This window comes from Hyperolius riggenbachi, chromosome 4 (assembly GCF_040937935.1).
Source record: "Hyperolius riggenbachi isolate aHypRig1 chromosome 4, aHypRig1.pri, whole genome shotgun sequence".
Taxonomy (NCBI): Eukaryota; Metazoa; Chordata; class Amphibia; order Anura; family Hyperoliidae; genus Hyperolius; species Hyperolius riggenbachi.
The window spans coordinates 37,574,659-37,597,781 of NC_090649.1; the positions used below are offsets into that span (position 1 = coordinate 37,574,659).

Genomic DNA, 23,123 nt, shown 5'->3' on the forward strand with positions numbered 1-23,123 from the left:
ATAGAAAACTAGAAGCAAAATACAGATAAGGTGGTCAGACAGTCCGGAAAAGAGAATTATAACCTGAAGTAATTTATACAGAAGATAGAAAAGGAAATCAAACAAAAATACACCTCAGGCAAGATTTGTAGAATTACAATAAAGGTAGAAGGCTGGTATTGCATTGTTTGGATGCGGGCGTACATTTCAGTCCAGGGGGGGGCGGTGTGCGCCATAGCGATTAACCATTCAATTGTACAGTATTGGGTCAGGGATGCGCAGCCTTCTACCTTTATTGTGTTTCCATAATTCTGTAACTATCAGGCTAGCAGCACCCATTGTGCTATCCTGTTTTGCATGGTAAGTATTTAGTTTTGCATACCGTATATACTCGCAAGCAAGCCGACCCGCATGTAAGCCGACACCCCCCCCCCCCCCACACACACACACACACACTTTTACCCCAAAAAACAGGAAAAAATGATTGACCCTCATATAAGCCGGGGGTAGGATCCCCCCAGTGTGTCCCAGTATAGCTAGTATAGTGCCCAGTATGGGTAGGTAGTGCCTCAGTATAGCTAGTATAGTGCCCAGTACAGCCAGTATAGTGCTCAGTATGGCTAGTATAGTGCCCAGTATAGGTAGGTAGTGCTCAGTATAGCTAGTAAAATGCCCCAGTATAGCTAGTATCGTGCTCAGTATAGTGCTCAGTATAGCTAGTATAGTGCTCAGTATAGCCAGTATAGTGCTCAGTATAGTGCTCAGTATAGCTAGTATAGTGCTCAGTATAGCTAGTATAGTGCTCAGTATAGCTAGTATAGTGCTCAGTATAGCTAGTGAAGTGCCCCAGTTTAGCTAGTATAGTGCTCAGTATTGCCAGTATAGTGCCCCATTATAGCTAGTATAGTGCCCCATTATAGCTAGTATAGTGCCCCATTATAGCCAGTATAGTGCCCCAGTATAGCTAGTATAGTGCTCAGTATTGCCAGTATAGTGCCCCATTATAGCTAGTATAGTGCCCCATTATAGCCAGTATAGTGCCCCAGTATAGCCAGTATAGTGCCCCAGTATAGCTAGTATAGTGCCCAATATAGCTAGCATAGTGCCCCAATATAGCTAGCATAGTGCCCCAGTATAACTAGCATAGTGCCCCAGTATGGGTAGGTGGGTGGGTAGGTGCTGCCCCTCCCCGCTCCCCCCGCGGCCGCCGCTGCTATTACCTTAGGCGGCGCCGCTTCCTCTATCCCCGTCCTCCTCCGGTAACTAATTCACAGCAGCGCGCCGCTCGCTGCTGTGATGACAGAGGAAACCATAGAGAGCGGCTTTCTGTAGCGGCGATGCCGTTACTATGGAAACCGCTCTCTATGGTTTCCTCCGTCATCACAGCAGCGAGCGGCGCGCTGCTGTGAATTAGTTACCGGAGGAGGACGGGGATAGAGGAAGCGGTGCCGCCTAAGGTAATAGCAGCGGCGGCCGTGGGGGGAGCGGGGAAGGGCAGCACCTACCCACCCACCTACCCACCCATGACTCGCAAGCAAGCCGACCCCCCAACTTTTGGCCCACTTTTGGGGGGTCAAAAATTCGGCTTGCTTGCGAGTATATACGGTATGTTTTGCATCTGTCTGATTGCTGAGTGTGCATTTGAGCTATATAAGCGGTGCATATGAGGTGATAAGTCATTCAGATGTAGCCCATGATGGTGAGCGCATGGTTTGTTGTTTTGCTGTAAGATTTGTAGAATTAGCTAAATGATCTTTTTTATCTGGAATAGTTTCCCTACTAACGTGAATACAATATAGTGAGCCAGAACTCAATGTGTAATCAATTGAGGACAACAAACAATTAATATGATGTGTAAGGTCTCATCTCCATCCTAATCTTGGGAAAACAATGCTAACACGTTTCCTAACATACACGGCCCTTCATGAGTTGTCCCGTCCATACATCTCCTCACTAATCTCTAGATGCTGTCCCTCCCACAACCTTCACTTCTCCCAAGAAATTCTCCTTGCCTCTAAGCTGATCACCTCCTCTCATCCTCACATCCAGGACTACACATGATCCCTCATCTGGAACTATCTTCCATAGACTGTAGGTCATGCTCCAAACCTGGACATCTTCAAACGCACACACATGTTCAGACAGCATACATCCAAAAGCGGCGCTGGGGAAAAATGGAGCATGGTGAAGGTGATATAAAACGCTATTTACCGTCCTGAGATACTAACACTAGATGGTGCTATTTCGGTGTCAGTTAAAATTGGCGCACAGCGCCAGGGGATAAAAAGGGCGCCCCATAGACTTACATTATATAACGCTATTTAGCGTTATAAGTTTAAAAAATGGCGCAGGCAGTGTGCCTTGCACTTATAACGCTAAATAGCGTTATAAGTGTTCAAAAATGCAGCGGGGGTCAGGGGAGGAGAGAGGCAGCGGGACGCTGGAGGGCATAGGCATCGGGGGAGGATGTGCAGAGGCATACGTTACCTTGTCCTGGGCCGGCGATCGCTCCTTCATATATTGGTCAGTAAAAATACATAAGAATTCTCAGTACTTCTAACTTAGGATAACTATAGTTTAGTGGTAAGTTACCCATCTTCAAAGTTAATTTTGGAGGTTCAAATCTATGCAATTGAGATATTTGCAGCACCAAACTTCATAAAAGTATTTTTAAACTATTCTTTTTATTACCGGATAGACAGCCATGGATCTAGATCAATAACTAATAATTAAAAAAAAAAGTAGCATTGACTGTATTTGAACCTGAACCTGCACAAAGGTAACCTCTCTAAGTCCAGTGCCCTTCCACTACACTGTATCATTTCTCTAGGTTGATCATATTTCCCAGCACCATAATTTTCTTATCCAGCAATGCAAAGGCCATGTGCGATGGTGTTGCAATTTCAGAACGCAAAATAGTGTTTTGAATCTCGGTGCCATAATGTTCAGGCGGAGCTGTGCGCCATTTTTTCCTGCTCCTGTTCAGACAAGCTTATAACATTTTATAGCCCCTATATACATATCAGTTCACGATGTAATCAGAGGCAAAGGCTCACTTCCTCATCCATCTGCCTTCCCCCCCACATTTCCTTACCTAGTGTGTCCTCCCACTACCCTTTAGACTGTAAGCTCACAAGGACAGGGTCATTGTCCTAATGTTTACTGTTTTTATTGCAATACTTGTGCTGATTGAGACTCTGCTGTACATTTTTTGGTTGTACCTATGTTCCCCTTGTCGTCTTATTGTGCTTTGTAAAGCGATGTGGAATATGCTGGAGCTATATAAATAATAAAAATAAAATAATAATAATAATAATAAACTAAAGGAGATGACTCTTAGTCAAAACAGAATTGATGTAAACTGGTGACGTTTACTGTTTTAATTAGTAAAATGTACCTTTGAAAATTATAAGTATTACACCAAGATAACAATATCTTGGTTTATAATGACAACATTCAATCGCTGTTTATAGAATTATACTCAGTTATTAAAAGTTATGAATAATAATCTGTTTTACTACATAAGATGTAATGTTGCACTGATTTAGTGATTTAGCGTTATACAGATATGTTATGTAAGAAATTTCAGAACATTTAAACCTTTTCTGAAATGTTTGTCATTTATTCTTGAATAATCTATAATAAAAACTATTGTTTAAGAAAATTATAAGTATTGTTTAACATCTATCTATAAGAACAAGGACTGGTTAAGTAGGGGAAGGGGGTATGGAAGGGGTGTGGGGGGAGGGGGGGTATATTAGGTAGAGGACAAAGAGGGAAATAGGTAGGATCATAAAAGAGTCAGTGATGAGTATAAGAAAACAAAAAGAAGACAGAAGGAGTGCTGGCTGACATAGAGCTAGGGAAAAGCAAAAGATTAAAATATTTGGTCAAATAACCTAGTCTTGGTAAATGATAGGCCAATATTTTTCTTTATTGCTAAAGACTGTTAATGATCCCTGATGTTTGCGTAAGCAGAAATCCGCTTTTCTTAGAATGTCTACAATTTTAGGTGTGCTATTTGATTTTTATCTCTTTGTGATGGTAAGCCTAGTGGCTATTGGCATTAGGGATGGTCGGAAATGCCAATTTCCGATTCCGCGGGTAAATCCGCATTCCGCCATTGCCAATTACCGATTCCGCTTTCCGCTACCAATTTCCGCATTCCAATGCGGACTTTCTGCCGAAAATCGCGGAAATTCCGCCCAACTTTAACATTGATTTTCTCAAAAACTATAAGGTCTTTTTAAAAACATTTTTTGCATCTTGTTCACAAGATTCAGTTTAATAAACCCTGAAAATTTGGTGTTTCTAGGACTTATGGGGACTTTTCTATTAACCGCTAAAGTCGGTGGATTTTTACTGTAATGTAAAATGCAGAAAATAGACATGCAGATTTTCTACATTTTATATTACAGTAAAAATCCGCCGACTTTAGTGGTTAATATCAAAGCCCCCATAAGTCCGAGTAACACCAAATTTTCAGGGTTTATTAAACTGAATCTTGTGAACAAGATGCAAAAAAAGTTTTCAAAAAGACCTTATAGTTTTTGAGAAAATCAATGTTAAAATCGGCAGAAATGTCCGCGATTTCCAACGGAAATTTCCGCGATTTTCGGCGGAAATCCGCCTACCGCACTTGCATTACCGATTTCCGCATTCCGATGCGGAAATGTGATTTCCGATCAGAATTTTGGAAATTGCATTTCCGCGGAATCCAAATGAGCATCCCTAATTGGCATGTGAGAGACAATGAGTTTGACCTGGGTAAGGATGAGGTGGCTATGGAGATGTAACACTGCTAACTGTAGCGGGAGAGACCCAAGTTTAATAGGAAGTGTATTGATGTGTTCTTCAATTTGTTGCCATAAAGATTTCATTCTAGGACAGAACCAGAAAACGTGCTACAGTACCTTTATGACCACAACTCCTCCATTAAAGCTGCAACAAGTCTTTCTGAAACCTGATAATTTTGTCAGGAGTTATGAACCATTGCCAACTGATTGCTATTTTTTTTTTTCAAGTGAGAAATACAATGGGAGGTTTTTGTGATGGCGCAGGCGGCTTCGTGCTATTCTGCCAGATAGAACTTGATATTTAGGGCCTTGCACCACTGGATAATTTGCCAATGTGGTTTTCGTGTTTTTGACTGGCCAAAATAGGAATTGCCAAGTCTATCACTGAAGCTGTATACTAGGCTTCAAGGTTGGGGAGGCAAAACCCTAGGTTAGATATAGGCAAAAATAATGCATGACTGTCCTCTAGATTGTAATCTTTTAGGCAGGGTCCTCCTCCTTGTGTGTCCTACCTGCTCATGCACCTCCATTACTGTAAACCCATGCTATGCATTTGAATGAACCTAACTTGCCTAATCTCCATGCTCCATCCAGTGACTAAGCAATACCTTATGCTCATACTGTGCTGTGTGATCTGGTTTTCTTGTATTTATGTATTGTCATATTGCTGTATGTCACCCCTAAATATTGTCTGTAACCTAAACTAATGTCCAGCGCTGCATAATATGTTGCCGCTTTATAAATACAATAAATAAATAAATAAAATAATATGAGATTTTTTTTTTATTTCCCCAGACATATCTATTTACCGTACTTTGTAATGAGCTAAGGAATTGTTTTGGAATTGGGATAGGATAGGAGGGTTCAAAATTAGTGGATATGTTGGGGTAAGAGGAACTTCTTGAATGCCGCTACTTTACCCGTCCAAGAAAACTTGTGTTTGGTTAAATTTTGTAGTTTCCCTTTTAAGCTGGAGATCCATGGTTTGTAGTTTTCGTGAAAGAGTTGTGATACAGAAGAGGTTAGTTTTATACCGAGATACTTTATGTGGTTGGAGGACCAGGAGAAAGAGCATATATTTTTTTAATGGTTATATGGTGGTCGGTTATGTATAGGGGGAGAATTACTGTTTTGCTAGCATTTAGTTTATAATATGATACTTTAGAGAAATTGTGAAGCTCACCTAGTGCTGCCAGGAGGGATGAGAGTGGTTTTGTGATGGATATGATAATATCATCTGCAGTGAGTCCAAGCTTGGACTCAAGGCTATTAATCTTTATTCCCTCAATGCTTGGCAGACACAGCCAGCAGCGGGCCCCTGTGCAAAATTCCAATTGCAGGCCCCCCTGACATGCAGCTAAAAGTGGGTGTGGCCATAACTAAATTGGGTGTGGTAACACATTGCATCTATTTACCAATACCGTCTATGGCAACCTTCCCTGAGGCCCAGAAATTTTGCGTGATGTATACATGTAACATCTGTAACAAACGTAACCCCAATCCTGCATCAAGACAGGGCATGACATGACAGGCTCTGTCTGTTATACTGGAAAGCACAACTGAGGTGAGAGGGATCTGGAGGCTGACATATTTATTGCCTTTTAAACAATGCACATTACCCGGCTGTCCTGCTGATTCTCTGCTTCTAATACATTTAGCCATAGCCTAAACAAGCATGCAATTCAGGTGTTTCTGACTGCAGCATGGAGCTGACTGGAGCAAATTTAAATCAATCTAGGACTGACTAGCTAAAGATGGTGCAGTCTGCAGTGGCAGTGTGCAGTTTAGACTACCTGGCTGGAACCTACCACAGAGGGTGAGTAAGCTAGGAGGCAGGAGGTGCAGTGAGAAGACAGGACAGTGGATTGTAAACAGGGGTGGCTTCCAAGATGTTTTTTTTTTTTTTTGCAGGTGTTATGCTATTGCTAGATGAACTGCAGGGGTAGCTGACCTGCAGAGTGCATAGCGCGCCGTGGCAAAACAATGGCTTGTCCGTGCACTGGAAAGTGGGCGCGGTAATGATGGGTTATGAGCTGGGCCAAATGTTCATGAACTTAGCATCAGTTAGTAATTCACTGACAGTGGACATCAACAGGAAACTTTATATGAAGCTCCCTCTCCTAATAAAAAAGGATATCCTACTTGCAATACATACATCAGAGATTAGATTGTAAGATCCTCTGAGGACAGTCAGTGACATGACTATGTACTCTGTACAGTGATGTAGAAGATTTCAGTGCTATATAAATACATAATAATAATATGGTAGGACATTAGACTATGACTATGGTAGGATTAGATTGTGAACTCCTCTGAAGACAGTCAGTGACTAGAGTTGGGCCGAACGGTTCGCCTGCGAACGGTTCCATGCGAACTTCCGTGGTTCGCGTTCGCGTCCCGCAGGCGAACCTTTGCGGAAGTTCGGTTCGCCCCATAATGCACATGGAGGGTCAACTTTGACCCTCTACATCACAGTCAGCAGGCCCAGTGTAGCCAATTAGGCTACACTAGCCCCTGGAGCCCCACCCCCCTTATATAAGGCAGGCAGTGGCGGCCATTACGGTCACTCGTGTGCCTGCATTAGTGAGAGTAGGGCGATCTGCTGCAGACTGTCTCTCATAGGGAAAGATTAGTTAGGCTTAGCTTGTTCCTGGCTGCATACCTGTTCTGTGAACCCACCACTGCATACCTGTACTGTGAACCCACCACTGCATACCTGTTCAGTGAACCCACCACTGCATACCTGTTCTGTGAACCCACCACTGCATACCTGTACTGTGAACCCACCACTGCATACCTGTTCAGTGAACCCACCACTGCATACCTGTTCAGTGAACCCACCACTGCATACCTGTTCAGTGAACCTGCCACTGCATACCTGTTCAGTGAACCCGCCACTGCATACGTGTTCTGTGAACCCACCACTGCATACCTGTTCAGTGAACCCACCACTGCATACCTGTTGTGTTCAGTGAACCTGCCACTGCATACCTGTTCTGTTCAGTGGACCTGCCACTGTATACCTGTTCTGTTCAGTGAACCCGCCACTGTATACCTGTTCAGTAAACCCACCACTGCATACCTGTTCTGTTCAGTGAACCTGCCACTGCATACCTGTTCTGTGAACCCGCCACTGTATACCTGTACTGTTCAGTGAACCCGCCACTGCATACCTGTTCTGTTCAGTGGACCCGCTACTGTATACCTGTTCTGTTCAGTGAACCCGCCACTGTATACCTGTACTGTTCAGTGAACCCGCCACTGCATACCTGTTCTGTTCAGTGGACCCGCTACTGTATACCTGTTCTGTTCAGTGAACCCGCCACTGCATACCTGTTCTGTTCAGTGAACCTGCCACTGTATACCTGTTCTGTTCAGTGAACCCGCCACTGTATACCTGTTCAGTGAACCCGCCACTGCATACCTGTTGTGTTCAGTGAACCCACCACTGTATACCTGTTCTGTTCAGTGAACCCGCCACTGCATACCTGTTGTGTTCAGTGAACCCGCCACTGTATACCTGTTCTGTTCAGTGAACCCGCCACTGCATACCTGTTCTGTTCAGTGAACCTGCCACTGCATACCTGTTCTGTAAACCCGCCACTGTATACCTGTACTGTTCAGTGAACCCGCCACTGCATACCTGTTGTGTTCAGTGAACCTGCCACTGTATACCTGTTCTGTTCAGTGAACCCGCCACTGTATACCTGTTCAGTGAACCCGCCACTGCATACCTGTTGTGTTCAGTGAACCTGCCACTGCATACCTGTTCAGTGAACCCGCCACTGCATACGTGTTCTGTGAACCCACCACTGCATACCTGTTCTGTTCAGTGAACCTGCCACTGTATACCTGTTCTGTTCAGTGAACCCGCCACTGTATACCTGTTCAGTGAACCCGCCACTGCATACCTGTTGTGTTCAGTGAACCCGCCACTGTATACCTGTTCTGTTCAGTGAACCCGCCACTGCATACCTGTTGGGCCTGATTCACAAAGCGGTGCTAACAGTTAGCACCCTGGTGAAAAGCCCTTTATCATGCCTAAACTCAGTTTAGGCATGATAAGTTTAGGTGTGATAAGTTTAGGTGTGATAAGTTTAGGCATGATAAGTTTAGGTGTGATAAGTTTAGGCATGATAAGTTTAAGCACCAACTGCGTTAGCACCGCAGTGCACAGCTGATCAAAAGTTTTACGCTAGCAAAGACTGGTGCACTTCGTATAAAGTTTAATGGCGCTGCTTTGCGTGCGGGACTTTGCAAGCGATCTAAACTTATCTAAACTTAGCATGCCTAAACTTATCACACCTAAACTTATCACACCTAAACTTATCACACCTAAACTGGCTTTTCACCAGCGTGGTGCAATGGTTATCACGCCTAAAGTCTCTAACTGGGTTAGCACCGCTTTGTGAATCGAGCCCGTTGTGTTCAGTGAACCCGCCACTGTATACCTGTTCTGTTCAGTGAACCCGCCACTGCATACCTGTTCTGTTCAGTGAACCTGCCACTGCATACCTGTTCTGTGAACCCGCCACTGTATACCTGTACTGTTCAGTGAACCCACCACTGCATACCTGTTGTGTTCAGTGAACCTGCCACTGTATACCTGTTCTGTTCAGTGAACCCACCACTGTATACCTGTTCAGTGAACCCGCCACTGCATACCTGTTGTGTTCAGTGAACCCGCCACTGCATACCTGTTCTGTTCAGTGGACCCGCTACTGTATACCTGTTCTGTTCAGTGAACCCGCCACTGTATACCTGTTCTGTTCAGTGGACCCGCTACTGTATACCTGTTCTGTTCAGTGAACCCGCCACTGCATACCTGTTCTGTTCAGTGGACCCGCTACTGTATACCTGTTCTGTTCAGTGAACCCGCCACTGTATACCTGTTCAGTGAACCCGCCACTGCATACCTGTTGTGTTCAGTGAACCCGCCACTGCATACCTGTTCTGTTCAGTGGACCCGCTACTGTATACCTGTTCTGTTCAGTGAATCTGCCACTGCATACCTGTTCTGTGAACCCACCACTGTATACCTGTTCTGTTCAGTGAACCCACCGCATCAGTACGCATACCTGTGCAGTTAAGTGAACCCACCTACCTACGTGAGTGCACGCAGTGTGATATACCACTCCGTGCATACCCGATATGGACAAAACAGGTAGAGGAAGAGGTAGTGCCAGAGCCAGAGGAAGGCCACCCGGCAGGTCTGCGCGAGGTCGTGTAAATGTAATTTCGTGTGGACCTGGCCCACAGTACAGTGCTCGGAAGAAGGCACGTCCCATCACCTCCCAAGATTGTCAGGACGTGGTTGAGTATTTAGCGACACAGAACACCCCATCTTGCTCAGCCACCAGCGCTACTACTAGCACCACTTCCGCTGCATTTGACACTTCGCAAGAATTATTTAGTGTTGAAATCACTGATGCACAACCATTGTTGTTACAGCCAGATGAATTTTCACCAGCTCATATGTCTGAGTTACGCGGCAACACTATGGATGTAACGTGTAAGGAGGATGAAGGACCTACTGATGGTGCATGTTTGGATTTGTCTGAGGCAAGCGAAGCTGGGCAGGATGATTACGATGATAGGGATCCTCTGTATGTTCCCAATAGAGGAGATGAAGAGAGGGACAGTTCAGAGGGGGAGTCAGAGAGTAGTAGGAGGAGAGAAGTTGCTGAAAGAAGCTGGGGCAGCTCTTCGTCAGAAACAGCTGGTGGCAGTGTCCGGCACCATGTATCGCCACCTATGTACAGCCAGCCAACTTGCCCTTCAGCATCAGCTGCTGAGGTCCCCATAGTGCCCACATCCCAGGGTGGCTCAGCGGTGTGGAAATTTTTTAATGTGTGTGCCTCAGATCGGACCAAAGCCATCTGTTCGCTCTGCCAACAAAAATTGAGCCGTGGAAAGGCCAACACTCACGTAGGGACAAGTGCCTTACGAAGGCACCTGGAGAAAAGGCACAAACAGCAATGGGATGGCCACCTGAGCAAAAGCAGCAGCAGCACACAAAAGAAAAGTCACCCTCCTTCTCCCCTTCAGGTGCATCATCTGCTTCTGCCGCTTTCTCCCTTCCACCTTCACAGGCACCCTCCTCCACTCCGCCTCTGCCCTTGAGCGCTTCCTGCTCCTCTGCCCACAGCAGCAGTCAGGTGTCCGTGAAGGAAATGTTTGAGCGGAAGAAGCCAATTTCGGCCAGTCACCCCCTTGCCCGGCGTCTGACAGCTGGCGTGGCGGAACTGTTAGCTCGCCAGCTGTTACCATACCGGCTGGTGGACTCTGAGGCCTTCCGTAAATTTGTGGCCATCGAAACACCGCAGTGGAAGGTGCCAGGCCGCACTTATTTTTCGAGAAAGGCCATACCCCAACTGCACCGTGAAGTTGAGAGGCAAGTGATGTCATCTCTTGCGAAGAGCGTTGGGTCAAGGGTACACCTGACCACGGATGCCTGGTCTGCCAAGCATGGGCAGGGCCGCTACATTACGTACACAGCCCATTGGGTCAACCTGGTGGTGAACGATGGCAAGCAGGGCGCAGCAGACCAAATTGTAACACCTCCACGGCTTGCAGGCAGGCCTCCTGCCACCTCCTCTCCTCCTGCTACATGCTCTTCGCTGTCCTCCTCCTCCTTGGCTGAGTGGCAGTTCTCCTCTCCAGCTACACAGCCCCAGCTCCGCAGGGCCTATGCTGCATGCCAGGTACGACGGTGTCACGCCATCTTAGACATGTCTTGTCTCAAAGCGGAGAGTCACACTGGAGCAGCTCTCCTGGCTGCTCTTAAGAAACAGGTGGATGAGTGGCTGACCCCTCACCACCTGGAGATAGGCAACGTGGTGTGCGACAACGGCAGCAATCTGCTTGCCGCTTTGCATATGGGGAAGCTGACACACATACCCTGCATGGCACATGTCATGAATCTAGTTGTTCAAAGATTTGTGGCAAAGTACCCTGGCTTAGCGGATGTCCTGAAGCAGGCCAGGAATTTCTGTGGGCATTTGAGGCGGTCTTACACAGCCATGGCACGCTATGCGGAAATTCAGCGGAAAAACAACATGCCGGTAAGACGCCTCATTTGCGATAGCCCGACTCGCTGGAATTCGACCCTGCTCATGTTCTCCCGCCTGCTAGAACAGAAGAAAGCCGTCACCCAGTACCTCTACAACTACAGTAGAAAGAAACAGTCTGGGAAGATGGGGATGTTCTGGCCCGACAACTGGACACTGATGAAAAATGCATGCAGGCTCATGCGGCCGTTTGAGGAGGTGACCAACCTGGTGAGCCGCAGTGAGGCACCATCAGCGACTTAATTCCCTACGCTTACTTCTTGGAGCGTGCTGTGCGTAGAGTGGCGGATGAAGCTGCGAATGAGCGTGACCAGGAACAGTTACGGCAGGAACAGGCATGGGACCAATTTTCATCAGACCCAGCTGTTTCCTCAACACCTGCGGCAGCACAGAGGGGGGAGGAGGAGGAAGAAGAGAAGTCGCGTGCAGAAGACGAGTCAGACTCAGAGGATGATGAGCAAGGTGTTTCTTTGGGGGAGGAGGAGGAGGAGGGGACGGCGGCAGGAGAACACCCGCAGCAGGCGTCGCAGGGGGCTTGTGCTGCTCAACCTTCCCGTGGTATTGTTCGCGGCTGGGGGGAGGAGGTTGACTTACGTGACGTCACTGAGGAAGAGCAAGAGGAGATGGAGGGTACTGGATCCGACTTTGTGCAGATGTCGTCTTTTATGCTGTCCTGCCTGTTGAGGGACCCCCGTATAAAAAACCTCAAGGGGAATGAGCTGTACTGGGTGGCCACACTACTAGACCCTCAGTACAGGCACAAAGTGGCGGACCTGTTACCAACTCACCTGAAGGTGGAAAGGATGCAGCACATGCAGAACCAGCTGTCAACTATGCTTTACAATGCCTTTAAGGGTGATGTGACAGCACAACGCCAGCAAGGTACCACTGCCACGAATCCTCCTCCCGTGTCCACGCAGTCAAAGACAGGACGCTCCAGCGATCTCATGGTGATGTCGGACATGCGGACGTTCTTTAGTCCAATGCCTCGCCGTAGCCCTTCCGGATCCACCCTCCACCAACGCCTGGAACGGCAGGTAGCCGACTACCTGGCCTTAAGTGTAGATGTAGACACTGCTGTGAACAGCGATGAGGAACCCTTGAACTACTGGGTGTGCAGGCTTGACCTGTAGCCAGAGCTGTCCCAATTTGCCATCCAACTTCTCTCCTGCCCTGCCGCAAGCGTCCTGTCAGAAAGGACCTTCAGCGCAGCTGGAGGCATTGTCACTGAGAAGAGAAGTCGCCTAAGTCACAAAAGTGTTAAGTACCTCACCTTTATCAAAATGAATGAGGCATGGATCCCAGAGGGCTGCTGCTCGCCCCATGACTAAGTCAGTCCCCGCACACACAGCATCTCTGCCTGCACGCTGTGTGACTGGCTGCCTGGCCTGCCCCAAGAAGACTAAGTCGCTCCCAGTCCCTCCACACAGCATGTCTGCCTGCAGGCCGCTTGACTACCTTCTCCGCCACCACCAACAGGGTCCGGGACTCCAGGCGCATTGCTAAATTGTTTAGGCCGCTGCTAGCAGCGGCCGCTGTAATAATTTTTCTGGTGCGTGTACATGACTGCCTAATTTTTCTGGCTGCACTGCGGGCAGCTGCAACAACAAAAGAAAAGGCATGTATATGCGCCCATTCCCCTTCGTGATCATTACCTTGCCGTGCTGAAGGGGCTTGCGTATCACAATGAAGCAATGACTGGCGCCTAGATGAGTGTCTCGGGGGGCACACAAAAGATAATAAGGTCGTTGCTTCATTGTGGTCAGACCAAATTTGATCAGCTGGACAGTCACTGTTCTGTCATTCAGCTACATCAGCCAGGCGACCATATGGGCTGTAAAGCCACCAAAACCTGCACTCTCGCCATGGTGCGCACCAGTCCAGCACGGCCGTCACTACACAAACAGCTGTTTGCGGTGCGTTACACGGTGAGTTTGGTGTGTCAGTGTGAAGCAGTACCTTAATTACACTACCTGATTGATGTATACACATGCAAGATGTTTTAAAGCACTTTAGGCCTGTCATTTAGCATTCAATGTGATTTCTGCCCTTAAAACGCTGCTTTGCGTCAAATCCAGATTTTTCCCGGGGACTTTTGGCGTGTATCCCACTCCGCCATGCCCCCCTCCAGGTGTTAGACCCCTTGAAACATCTTTTCCATCACTTTTGTGGACAGCATCATTTTTTTTTTTCAAAGTTCGCATCCCCATTGAAGTCTATTGCGGTTCGCGAACTTTAACGCGAACCGAACGTTCCGTGAAAGTTCGCGAACCCGGTTCGCGAACCTAAAATCGGAGGTTCGGCCCAACTCTATCAGTGACATGACTATGTACTCTGTAAAGTGCTGCAGAAGATGTCAGTGCTTACCAATATTGTCCGACCATGGTGCTTGCTTGATCAGTCGTCCGGATCAATGGCCTCCGGTCTGTCTGCTCCTGGACACTTAAGGTGGGTGGGCTAAACAATTGCCATCAGGGGGGTACAAGATGGACAGTTGTATGGGGCCCAGGAAGGATCTGGGGCCCAAACAGTGGCAGTGCATGTCGAGCCTCTGCTGGCAATTTTACCGTGGCATAACAGGAGTTGTGTGGTCAACTCCCTCTTCCCTGCTGCGTGATTGTTGAACACGCATCAATGCAGGGGGAAGGGTGTTATGGGCGACAGGCAAGTTGCTTTGACTCTACCTCCCATACCGTGGCTCTGCCCCCACACAATCTACCTATCAGATTGTTATTTGGCGTGAGGGGGCCCTCATTTGGGGGCCCTGTAGGTTTGCCAAGTATGGGGCCCAGAAAATTCTGAAGGTGGCCCTGAGGGTGGGTGGTTGGCAAATGCCAGGGAGAGAGGGTGGGCTAATAGGTAGGTAGCCTGGTGGGAGGGTGGGTGGGCTAATAGGTAGGTATCCTGGTGGGAGGGAGGTTGGGTGGGCTAATAGGTAGGTAGCCTGGTGGGAGGGAGGTTGGGTGGGCTAATGGGTAGGAAGCCTGGTGGGAGGGAGGTTGGGTGGGCAATTAGGTAGGTAGCCTGGTGGGAGGGAGGTTGGGTGGGCTAATAGGTAGGTAGCCTGGTGGGTGGGCTAATAGGTAGGTAGCCTGGTGGAAGGGCTAAAAGGTAGGTAGCCTGGTGGGTGGGCTAATAGGTAGGTAGCCTGGTGGGTGGGCCAATAGGTAGGTAGCCTGGTGGGAGGGAGGGTGGGCTAATAGGTAGGTAGCCTGGTGGGAGGGAGGGTGGGCTAATAGGTAGGTAGCCTGGTGGGAGGGAGGGTGGGCTAATAGGTAGGTAGCCTGGTGGGAGGATGGGTGGGCTAATAAGTAGGTAGCCTGGTGGGAGGGAGGTTGGGTGGGCTAATAGGTAGGTAGCCTGGTGGGAGGGAGGTTGGGTGGGTTATTAGGTAGGAAGCCTGGTGGGAGGCAGGTTGGGTGGGCTAATAGGTAGGTAGCCTGGTGGGAGGGAGGTTGGGTGGGCTAATAGGTAGGTAGCCTGGTGGGTGGGCTGATAGGTAGGTAGCCTGGTGGGAGGGCTAATAGGTAGGTAGCCTGGTGGGTGGGCTAATAGGTAGGTAGCCTGGTGGGTGGGCTAATAGGTAGGTAGCCTAGTGGGAGGGAGGGTGGGCTAATAGGTAGGTAGCCTTGTGGGAGGGAGGGTGGTCTAATAGGTAGGTGGCCTGGTGGGAGGGTGGGTGGGCTAATAGGTAGGTAGCCTTGTGGGAGGGAGGGTGGAATAATAGGTAGGTAGCCTGGTGGGAGGGTGGGTGGGCTAATAGGTAGGTAGCCTGGTGGGAAGGTGGTCTAATAGGTAGGTAGCCTGGTGGGAGGGTGGATGGGCTAACAGGTAGGTAGCCCGGTGGGAGGGTGGGTAGGATAATAGGCAGGTAGCCTGGTGGGGGGGTGGGTAGGCTAATAGGTAGGTAGCCTGGTGGGTGGGCTAATAGGTAGGTAGCCGGGTGGGCTAGTAGGTAGCCTGGTGGGAGGTAGGGTAGGGAGGTAGCCGGGTAGGTAGGTAGCCTGGTGGGTGGGTGGCTAGGTAGCTGGATGGGTGGTTAGGTAGCCTGGTGGGAGGGTGGGTGGGAGGGAGGGTGGGTAGGTAGCCTGGTGGGAGGGAGGGAGGGTGGGTAGGTAGGTAGCCTGGTGGGTGGGTAGGTAGCTGGGTGGCTAGGTGGGTGGGTAGGTAGCCAGGTGGGTGGGTAGGTAGCCTGGTGGGTGGGTGGCTAGGTAGGTAGCCTGGTGGGAGGGATGGTGGGTAGGTAGCCTGGTGGGTGGGTGGGTGGCTAGGTAGCTGAGTAGGTAGCCTGGTGGGTGGGTGGTTAGGTAGCTGGGTGGCTAGGTGGATGGGTGGGTAGGTAGCCTGGTGGTAGGTAGCCTGGTTTAGGTAGCCGGGTGGGTGGGTAGGTAGCTGGGTAAGTGGGTGGGAAGGTAGCCTGGTGAAAGGGAGGGTAGGTAGGTAGCCGGGTGAGTGGGTAGCTAGCCAGGTGGGTGGGTGGCTGGATGGATGGGTGGGTGGCTGGATGGATGGGTGGGTGGGTAGGTAAGCCTAGCCTGGTGGGGGGCCCAACTCCTATTTTCCATCTCTCACCTCGGGGGGCCCCCCTCCTGGTATGCGCGGCGGAAGAGCGGCAGATAAGGCTCCGGCAGCTCCAGCAGGCGCTAGAGGTTCAGCCGCCTGGTTTCCACTGTCTCCTCTCCTCTGTATGCTGCTCGCTACTACCTGGTTTAGCGAGCGGTATACAGAGAGGAGACAGTGGAGACCAGGCGGCTGAACCTCTAGCGGCTACTGGAGCCACCGGAGCCTCCTTATCTGCCGCTCTTCCACCGCATGAGGGGGGCCCCGAGGTGAGGGAGGCAAGCTAGGAGTCGGGGGCACCCAAGGAAAATAAAAATAAAAAATAAAAACTTAATGGGCCCCTGAAGTAACGGAACTTCAGGGGCCCTTGTGCGGTGGCACGGCCTGAACGGCCATATGTCCGCCCCTGCCTCGATGCTTTTACTGTCTCTGATTTTTTTTAGCTAATAGTTCCAAAAGAAGAATACAGATAAGGGAGGATACTGGACAGCCCTGACGTGTGCAATTGATGATAGGAAAAGGGGAGGAGGTGAAGCCTGAGCTAGAGACTATGGCTGAGGGGTTGAAGCATAGGGATAAGATGGCTTGGAGTATAAAACATTTGAATCCAAATAAGAGTAGCACTTTCTTCAGATATGTCCAGTGTACTCTATCGAAGGCCTTCTCCACACACAGAGAGATAAAGAGAGAAGGCATTCGAGGTCTCAGCATGATGTAGTAGGGCTAGAATTTTTCTGGTTCCGTCACTGGTATGTCTCCCTTTAGTGAAACCCACTTGGTCTGGGTAAATCCGGGTGGGCCTAATTGGTGTTATGCAAGAGGCAATAAGCTTAGTGAAGAGTTTCATGTCTGTATGTAGAAGGGATGTTGGATGGTGATCACTGGGGTCTGTCGGGTCTTTCCTGTCTTTTGGAATAGTTATTATTTATATTAGCTAATAGAGATTCCTGTGGGAAGCGACCCAAAGATGCTCCTTCATTATAATAATTAGTGACGTGCATGCTCGGGAGAGGAGCAAATATTCTGTAATAATTGTTTATAAATCTATCAATCCCAGAGGCCGTGTCTTTTTTCAGAGATAGGAAAACTTGTTCTAATTTTTGATTCGTAAAGGGATCGTTCAGGGCAGATACAGTCTCATGATCTATCTTAGGTATATTGAGAGAGAATAAGTATTTGTTCATTTCTTCTGCTTGGGGTTGATGAGTGCCTTTATCTTCTTTAAGATTGTAGAGGTTACTGTAATAAGTCGCCAAGGTCTCAACTATGTCCTGGGGAAGCTGATGTACCCAGCCTGTGTGGGGGTGTTTGATTTGTAGGATCCCGCATTTAATTCTCACTCACTTAATTTTACGTTTCCCCGCCTTGTTTCCCTCTGAGTAAGAAGTGAGTTTGGGTTGCGTTTGCCACTTATAAGATTGGTGGAGGAGGTTTTTTAGTTCAGGGGACTCAAAGTGCCAGAGCTTCAGCCACTCGGGTATGCTCAGTAGGCAGTAGCAGAAGTGGTGTCCATAAGGGGTCAATTACAAACAGGCAAAATTTCACGTAATTTTTCACAATAACGCATTGCATAGTTGTGATTATGTTTTGTATAACATACAACGTTTGTGAATCGTAATTATGCTTGTATTTTAAAGTTCTCGTTCTAAACGTGGGATATATTTCAGTGACTTTAGTGGTTAACAGCAAAGACCCCTTATGTGTTAGAAACACCAAATTTGCAGATTATGTGGAGGAGTGATGTTCAGAGTCCATCACCATCCTCCCACGGTCTGCTGTTCAGCCGAAATTAGCCCCGGTAACTGGCTCAGTCGGGTCCAGTCTGGGTCTTCTGCGCATGTGCTGACCTCCCACGCAAGTGCAGTAGTGCCGTACTGATGCGATTGAGCCAGTTACCAGGGCTGATCGCAGTGGGGCGGAGGAAGCCCTGGGTAAGTATCAATTCTTGTTATTTTTAGATCTCTGGTTTACTTTAAAGGGAACCTGAGACGAGAAGCATCTCACATTTCATAATTACCTGGGGCATCCTTAAAGAGACTCTGTAACATCAAAAACATCCCCTGGGGGGTACTCACCTCGGGTGGGGGAAGCCTCAGGATCCTAATGAGGCTTCCCACGCCACCCTCTGTCCCACGGGGGTCTCGCTGCAGCCCTCCGAAACAGCCGGCGACAGACCCGACTGTTGGCTCCAGCGGGGGCGCTGTGGCTGCTTTCGGCTCCGAAGTAGACGGAAATACCCGATCTCAGTCGGGTCCGCTCTACTGCGCAGGCGCCGGAAACTTGCGCCTGCGCAGTAGAGCAGACCCGACGGCGATCGGGTATTTCCGCCTACTTCGGAACCGACAGCCGTCAGAGCGCCTGCGCAGGAGCTGGGAAGGTAAATATTGACGTCATCTTGTACGGAGGGCTGCAGCGAGACCCCTGAGGGACGGAGGACGGCGTGGGAAGCCTCATTAGGATCCAGAGGTTTCCCCCCACCCGAGGTGAGTACCCCCCAGGGGCCGTTTTGACGTTACAGATTCTCTTTAAGCCCCATTAAGGCCGCTCGCCCCTTGCCGTCTCCCCTGGTAGCTCTGGTCCCCCGCAATTCAGCCTGAAAGCCCGGCCAAGTCACAATTCATCATACATGCGTGGCCAAGTCAGACGCACTTCCCCTTCATGCTCCTGTCTCCAGTACTACTAAGCAAGCACAGAACACTCCCAACTGTGGGAGCGTGATGGGAGCTCGCCTGGCTGTGCATGTGCAACGAAACATGACTTGGCCAGGTTTTTGGGCCAAATTGTGGGGGAACGGAGCCACCCAGGAAAATGCGACGTATAAGCGACCTTAACCACTTTGTCCTCCTTGATGTAGAACTATGTCAAGGAGGCCATGTGCGCTCCCGCACACTCCTGCAGCCGATCGCGCGCGTGCATGCGCGCTCCCGGCCGCGGATCGTTAGCCCAGGAATCAATGAATCGGGCCATGGTGCCCGATCACTGATTCCTCTCCCCCGCAGAAAAAGCAACAGCTTCTCTCTGAAGCTTCGCTTTTTCTGCCTCCTACATCCCTCTAAGTGTACATGTTACGCTTAGAGTGACGTCATGTAAACAAACTCAAGGTTGCCAACATTACAATAAAAAAAACACATAAATATTTACCTAAGGGTCTTAACTTTTTAAATATCTATGTAAAGATGAAATATTTCTATTTTTTTTTTTTATATATAAGCCTGTAAATAGTGATGGATGCAAAACGGAAAAAATGCTCTTTTATTTCCAAATAAAATATTGTCGCCATATATTGTGATAGGTACATAATTTAAACGGTGTAATAACCGGGACAAATGGGCAAATACAATACAAGGGTTTTAATTATGGAGGCATGTATTATTTTAAAACTATAATGGCCAAAAACTGAGAAATAATGATTTTTTGGTAGCTCTTAGCAAAATGTACCACCCGAAGAAAGCCTAATTGGTGGCAGAAAAAATAAGATATAGAGCAGTTCATTGTGATAAGTAGTGATAAAGTTATTGGCTAATGAATTGGAGGTGAACATTGCTCGGATGCATAAAGTGAAAACGACCGAGGGCTTAAGTGGTTAAGAGGGCTTAAGGAAGCCCCAGGTAAGTACGGTACTTGAGAAGCTTTTCATCTCATGTGTTATGGTGTTCAGTGGTCCTCCTCATTGCGTTGCAGACAGACCAGATCCTGAGTGTGCTGTGGTGTGACCGGACTCTGAGCGTGCTGCCTGTGGTGTGACTGGATCCTGAGCGTGCTGTGGTCTGGCCAGATCCTGAGCGTGCTGTCTGTGGTGTGACTGGATCCTGAGCGTGCTGTCTGTGGTGTGACTGGATCCTGAGGGTTCTGTCTGTGGTGTGACTGGATCCTGAGCGTGCTGTCTGTGGTGTGACTGGATCCTGAGGGTTCTGTCTGTGGTGTGACTGGACCCTGAGCGTGCTGTGTCTGTGGTGTGACTGGATCCCGAACGTGCTGTCTGTGGTGTGACTGGATCCTGAGTGTGCTGTCTGTGGTGTGACTGGATCCTGAGCGTGCTGTCTGTGGTGTGACTGGATCCTGAGCGTGCTGTCTGTGGTGTGACTGGATCCTGAGTGTGCTGTGGTGTGACTGGACCCCGAGCGTGCTGTCTGTGGTCTGGGCCGATCCTGAGCGTGCTCTCTGTGGTGTGACCGGATCCTGAGCGTGCTGTCTGTGGTGTGACTGGATCCTGAGCGTGCTGTGGTGTGACTGGACTCTGAGCGTGCTGTCTGTGGTCTGGCCAGATCCTGAGCGTGCTGTGGTTTGAGGATTGTGGCTTCTGGCCAGCAGCTCTGTATTTTTCAGGAACTGACAGTAACTGACAGTAACCACATTCAGATGAAGTAAATATTACCTGGGAAGTGTGATTCAACTAATGGGTCTTACATAAGGCTCACAACTTATTTTCCCTACCATTTTCTTTAAGTTAAACTGAATCCACAAAAAAAAACGACCGAGGGCTTAAGTGGTTAAGAGGGCTTAAGGAAGCCCCAGGTAAGTACGGTACTTGAGACGCTTTTCATCTCAGGTACACTTTAACATCTGAGCGCTGCATGTGTTATGGTGATCCAGTCTATGCCCCGAACCAACACCCAATGTGTTTATACATAATTCTATATATTATATATACATATATGAATTACCTGACCCCATCTCATGGTGTTCAGTGGTCCTCCTCATTGCGTTGCAGACAGACCAGATCCTGAGTGTGCTGTGGTGTGACCGGACTCTGAGCGTGCTGCCTGTGGTGTGACTGGATCCTGAGCGTGCTGTGGTCTGGCCAGATCCTGAGCGTGCTGTCTGTGGTGTGACTGGATCCTGAGTGTGCTGCCTGTGGTGTGACTGGATCCTGAGCGTGTGGTGTGACCGGATCCTGAGCGTGCTGTCTGTGGTGTGACCGGATCCTGAGTGTGCTGCCTGTGGTGTGACTGGATCCTGAGCGTGCTGTCTGTGGTGTGACCAGATCCTGAGCGTGCTGTCTGTGGTGTGACCGGATCCTGAGCGTGCTGTCTGTGGTGTGACCGGATCCTGAGCGTGCTGTCTGTGGTGGGACTGGATCCTGAGCGTGCTGTCTGTGGTGTGACTGGATCCTGAGGGTTCTGTCTGTGGTGTGACTGGATCCTGAGCGTGGTGTCTGTGGTGTGACTGGATCCCGAACGTGCTGTCTGTGGTGTGACTGGATCCTGAGTGTGCTGTCTGTGGTGTGACTGGATCCTGAGCGTGCTGTCTGTGGTGTGACTGGACCCCGAGCGTGCTGTCTGTGGTGTGACTGGATCCTGAGCGTGCTGTCTGTGGTGTGACTGGATCCTGAGAGTGCTGTCTGTGGTCTGGCCAGATCCTGAGCACGTCTGTGGTGTGACTGGATCCTGAGTGTGCAGTCTGTGGTGTGACTGGACCCCGAGCGTGCTGTCTGTGGTGTGACTGGATCCTGAGCGTGCTGTCTGTGGTGTGACTGGATCCTGAGTGTGCTGTGGTGTGACTGGACCCCGAGCGTGCTGTCTGTGGTCTGGGCCGATCCTGAGCGTGCTCTCTGTGGTGTGACCGGATCCTGAGCGTGCTGTCTGTGGTGTGACTGGATCCTGAGCGTGCTGTGGTGTGACTGGACTCTGAGCGTGCTGTCTGTGGTCTGGCCAGATCCTGAGCGTGCTGTGGTTTGAGGATTGTGGCTTCTGGCCAGCAGCTCTGTATTTTTCAGGAACTGACAGTAACTGACAGTAACCACATTCAGATGAAGTAAATATTACCTGGGAAGTGTGATTCAACTAATGGGTCTTACATAAGGCTCACAACTTATTTTCCCTACCATTTTCTTTAAGTTAAACTGAATCCACACAAAAAAAAAGTTAGATACAGTATATACCTATGGAAAGGGGAAGGCTCTGGGTCCCATAGAGCCTTCCCAGTGCCCTGCCTTCCCTGTGCCCTCACTCCACCACCATTCCTGTTAAAACCTCCCTCTGAGATACATTTGTTGGTGGTCTTTTTGCTTTTGGTTGAGATAATGCTAACCCTAACCAGAATCACAATCAGAATCTTTTATTTCACCAAGCACGACTGGGTCATGTCCAGAATTGGGTTTGGCAACTGGCAAGTACAGGGCTAGTGTGAAACAGGACAAACAATACAATACATACAATACATGCAATACAAATAAAGATATAGAAACAGCGATTTGAACACATCATTTACGCAGAGTTATCCATACATTTTGTACAGTGTGCTGCAGTGCAGTCAGGTGCTACTGATTTCCGCTTGTCGGGGGAGGATGAAGAGAGTTTAGAGAGTTCAGAGGGGGACATTTATCAAGAGTGTCTGAGACAAAATATTAGTAGGTTTTTAGGGTGCAAGGGGAAAATGCGGCAGTTCATACACCCCTCCTGTAACGTTTGCAGAATCGTTTTCGCGGTGAGCGCACAAAATGCGCACTGACACAACGAAAACCCTCCACAAGCGTATAATTAAGTGAACCCAGGCTAGGTGCAATGCACCAGCAGAGGGCAATTCCCACCGGCAGATGGCGCTGTGGAATGCAGACGAGTACAATCGCTGCACGGCCACAGATGCCAGATGGGGATTGTACAGATCAAGACAATGCGGGGCTGAACAGCCCTTAAAGAGAAAGAGCACAGGCACAGGATGAATGCGTGTTCACCAATCTAGTCGCGACCCTGCGACGGTAAACACACATCCGCAGAAA

The 23,123-nt window shown here is 48.9% G+C and overlaps 1 protein-coding gene across 5 annotated transcripts in view; it reads right to left on the bottom strand.

Annotated features, from left to right (window-relative positions):
• Nucleotides 1-23,123, bottom strand: part of LOC137571170 (fucolectin-4-like) — a 200,510-nt gene that overhangs the window by 160,417 nt on the left and 16,970 nt on the right. The gene's annotated exons all lie outside the window — the stretch shown is intronic.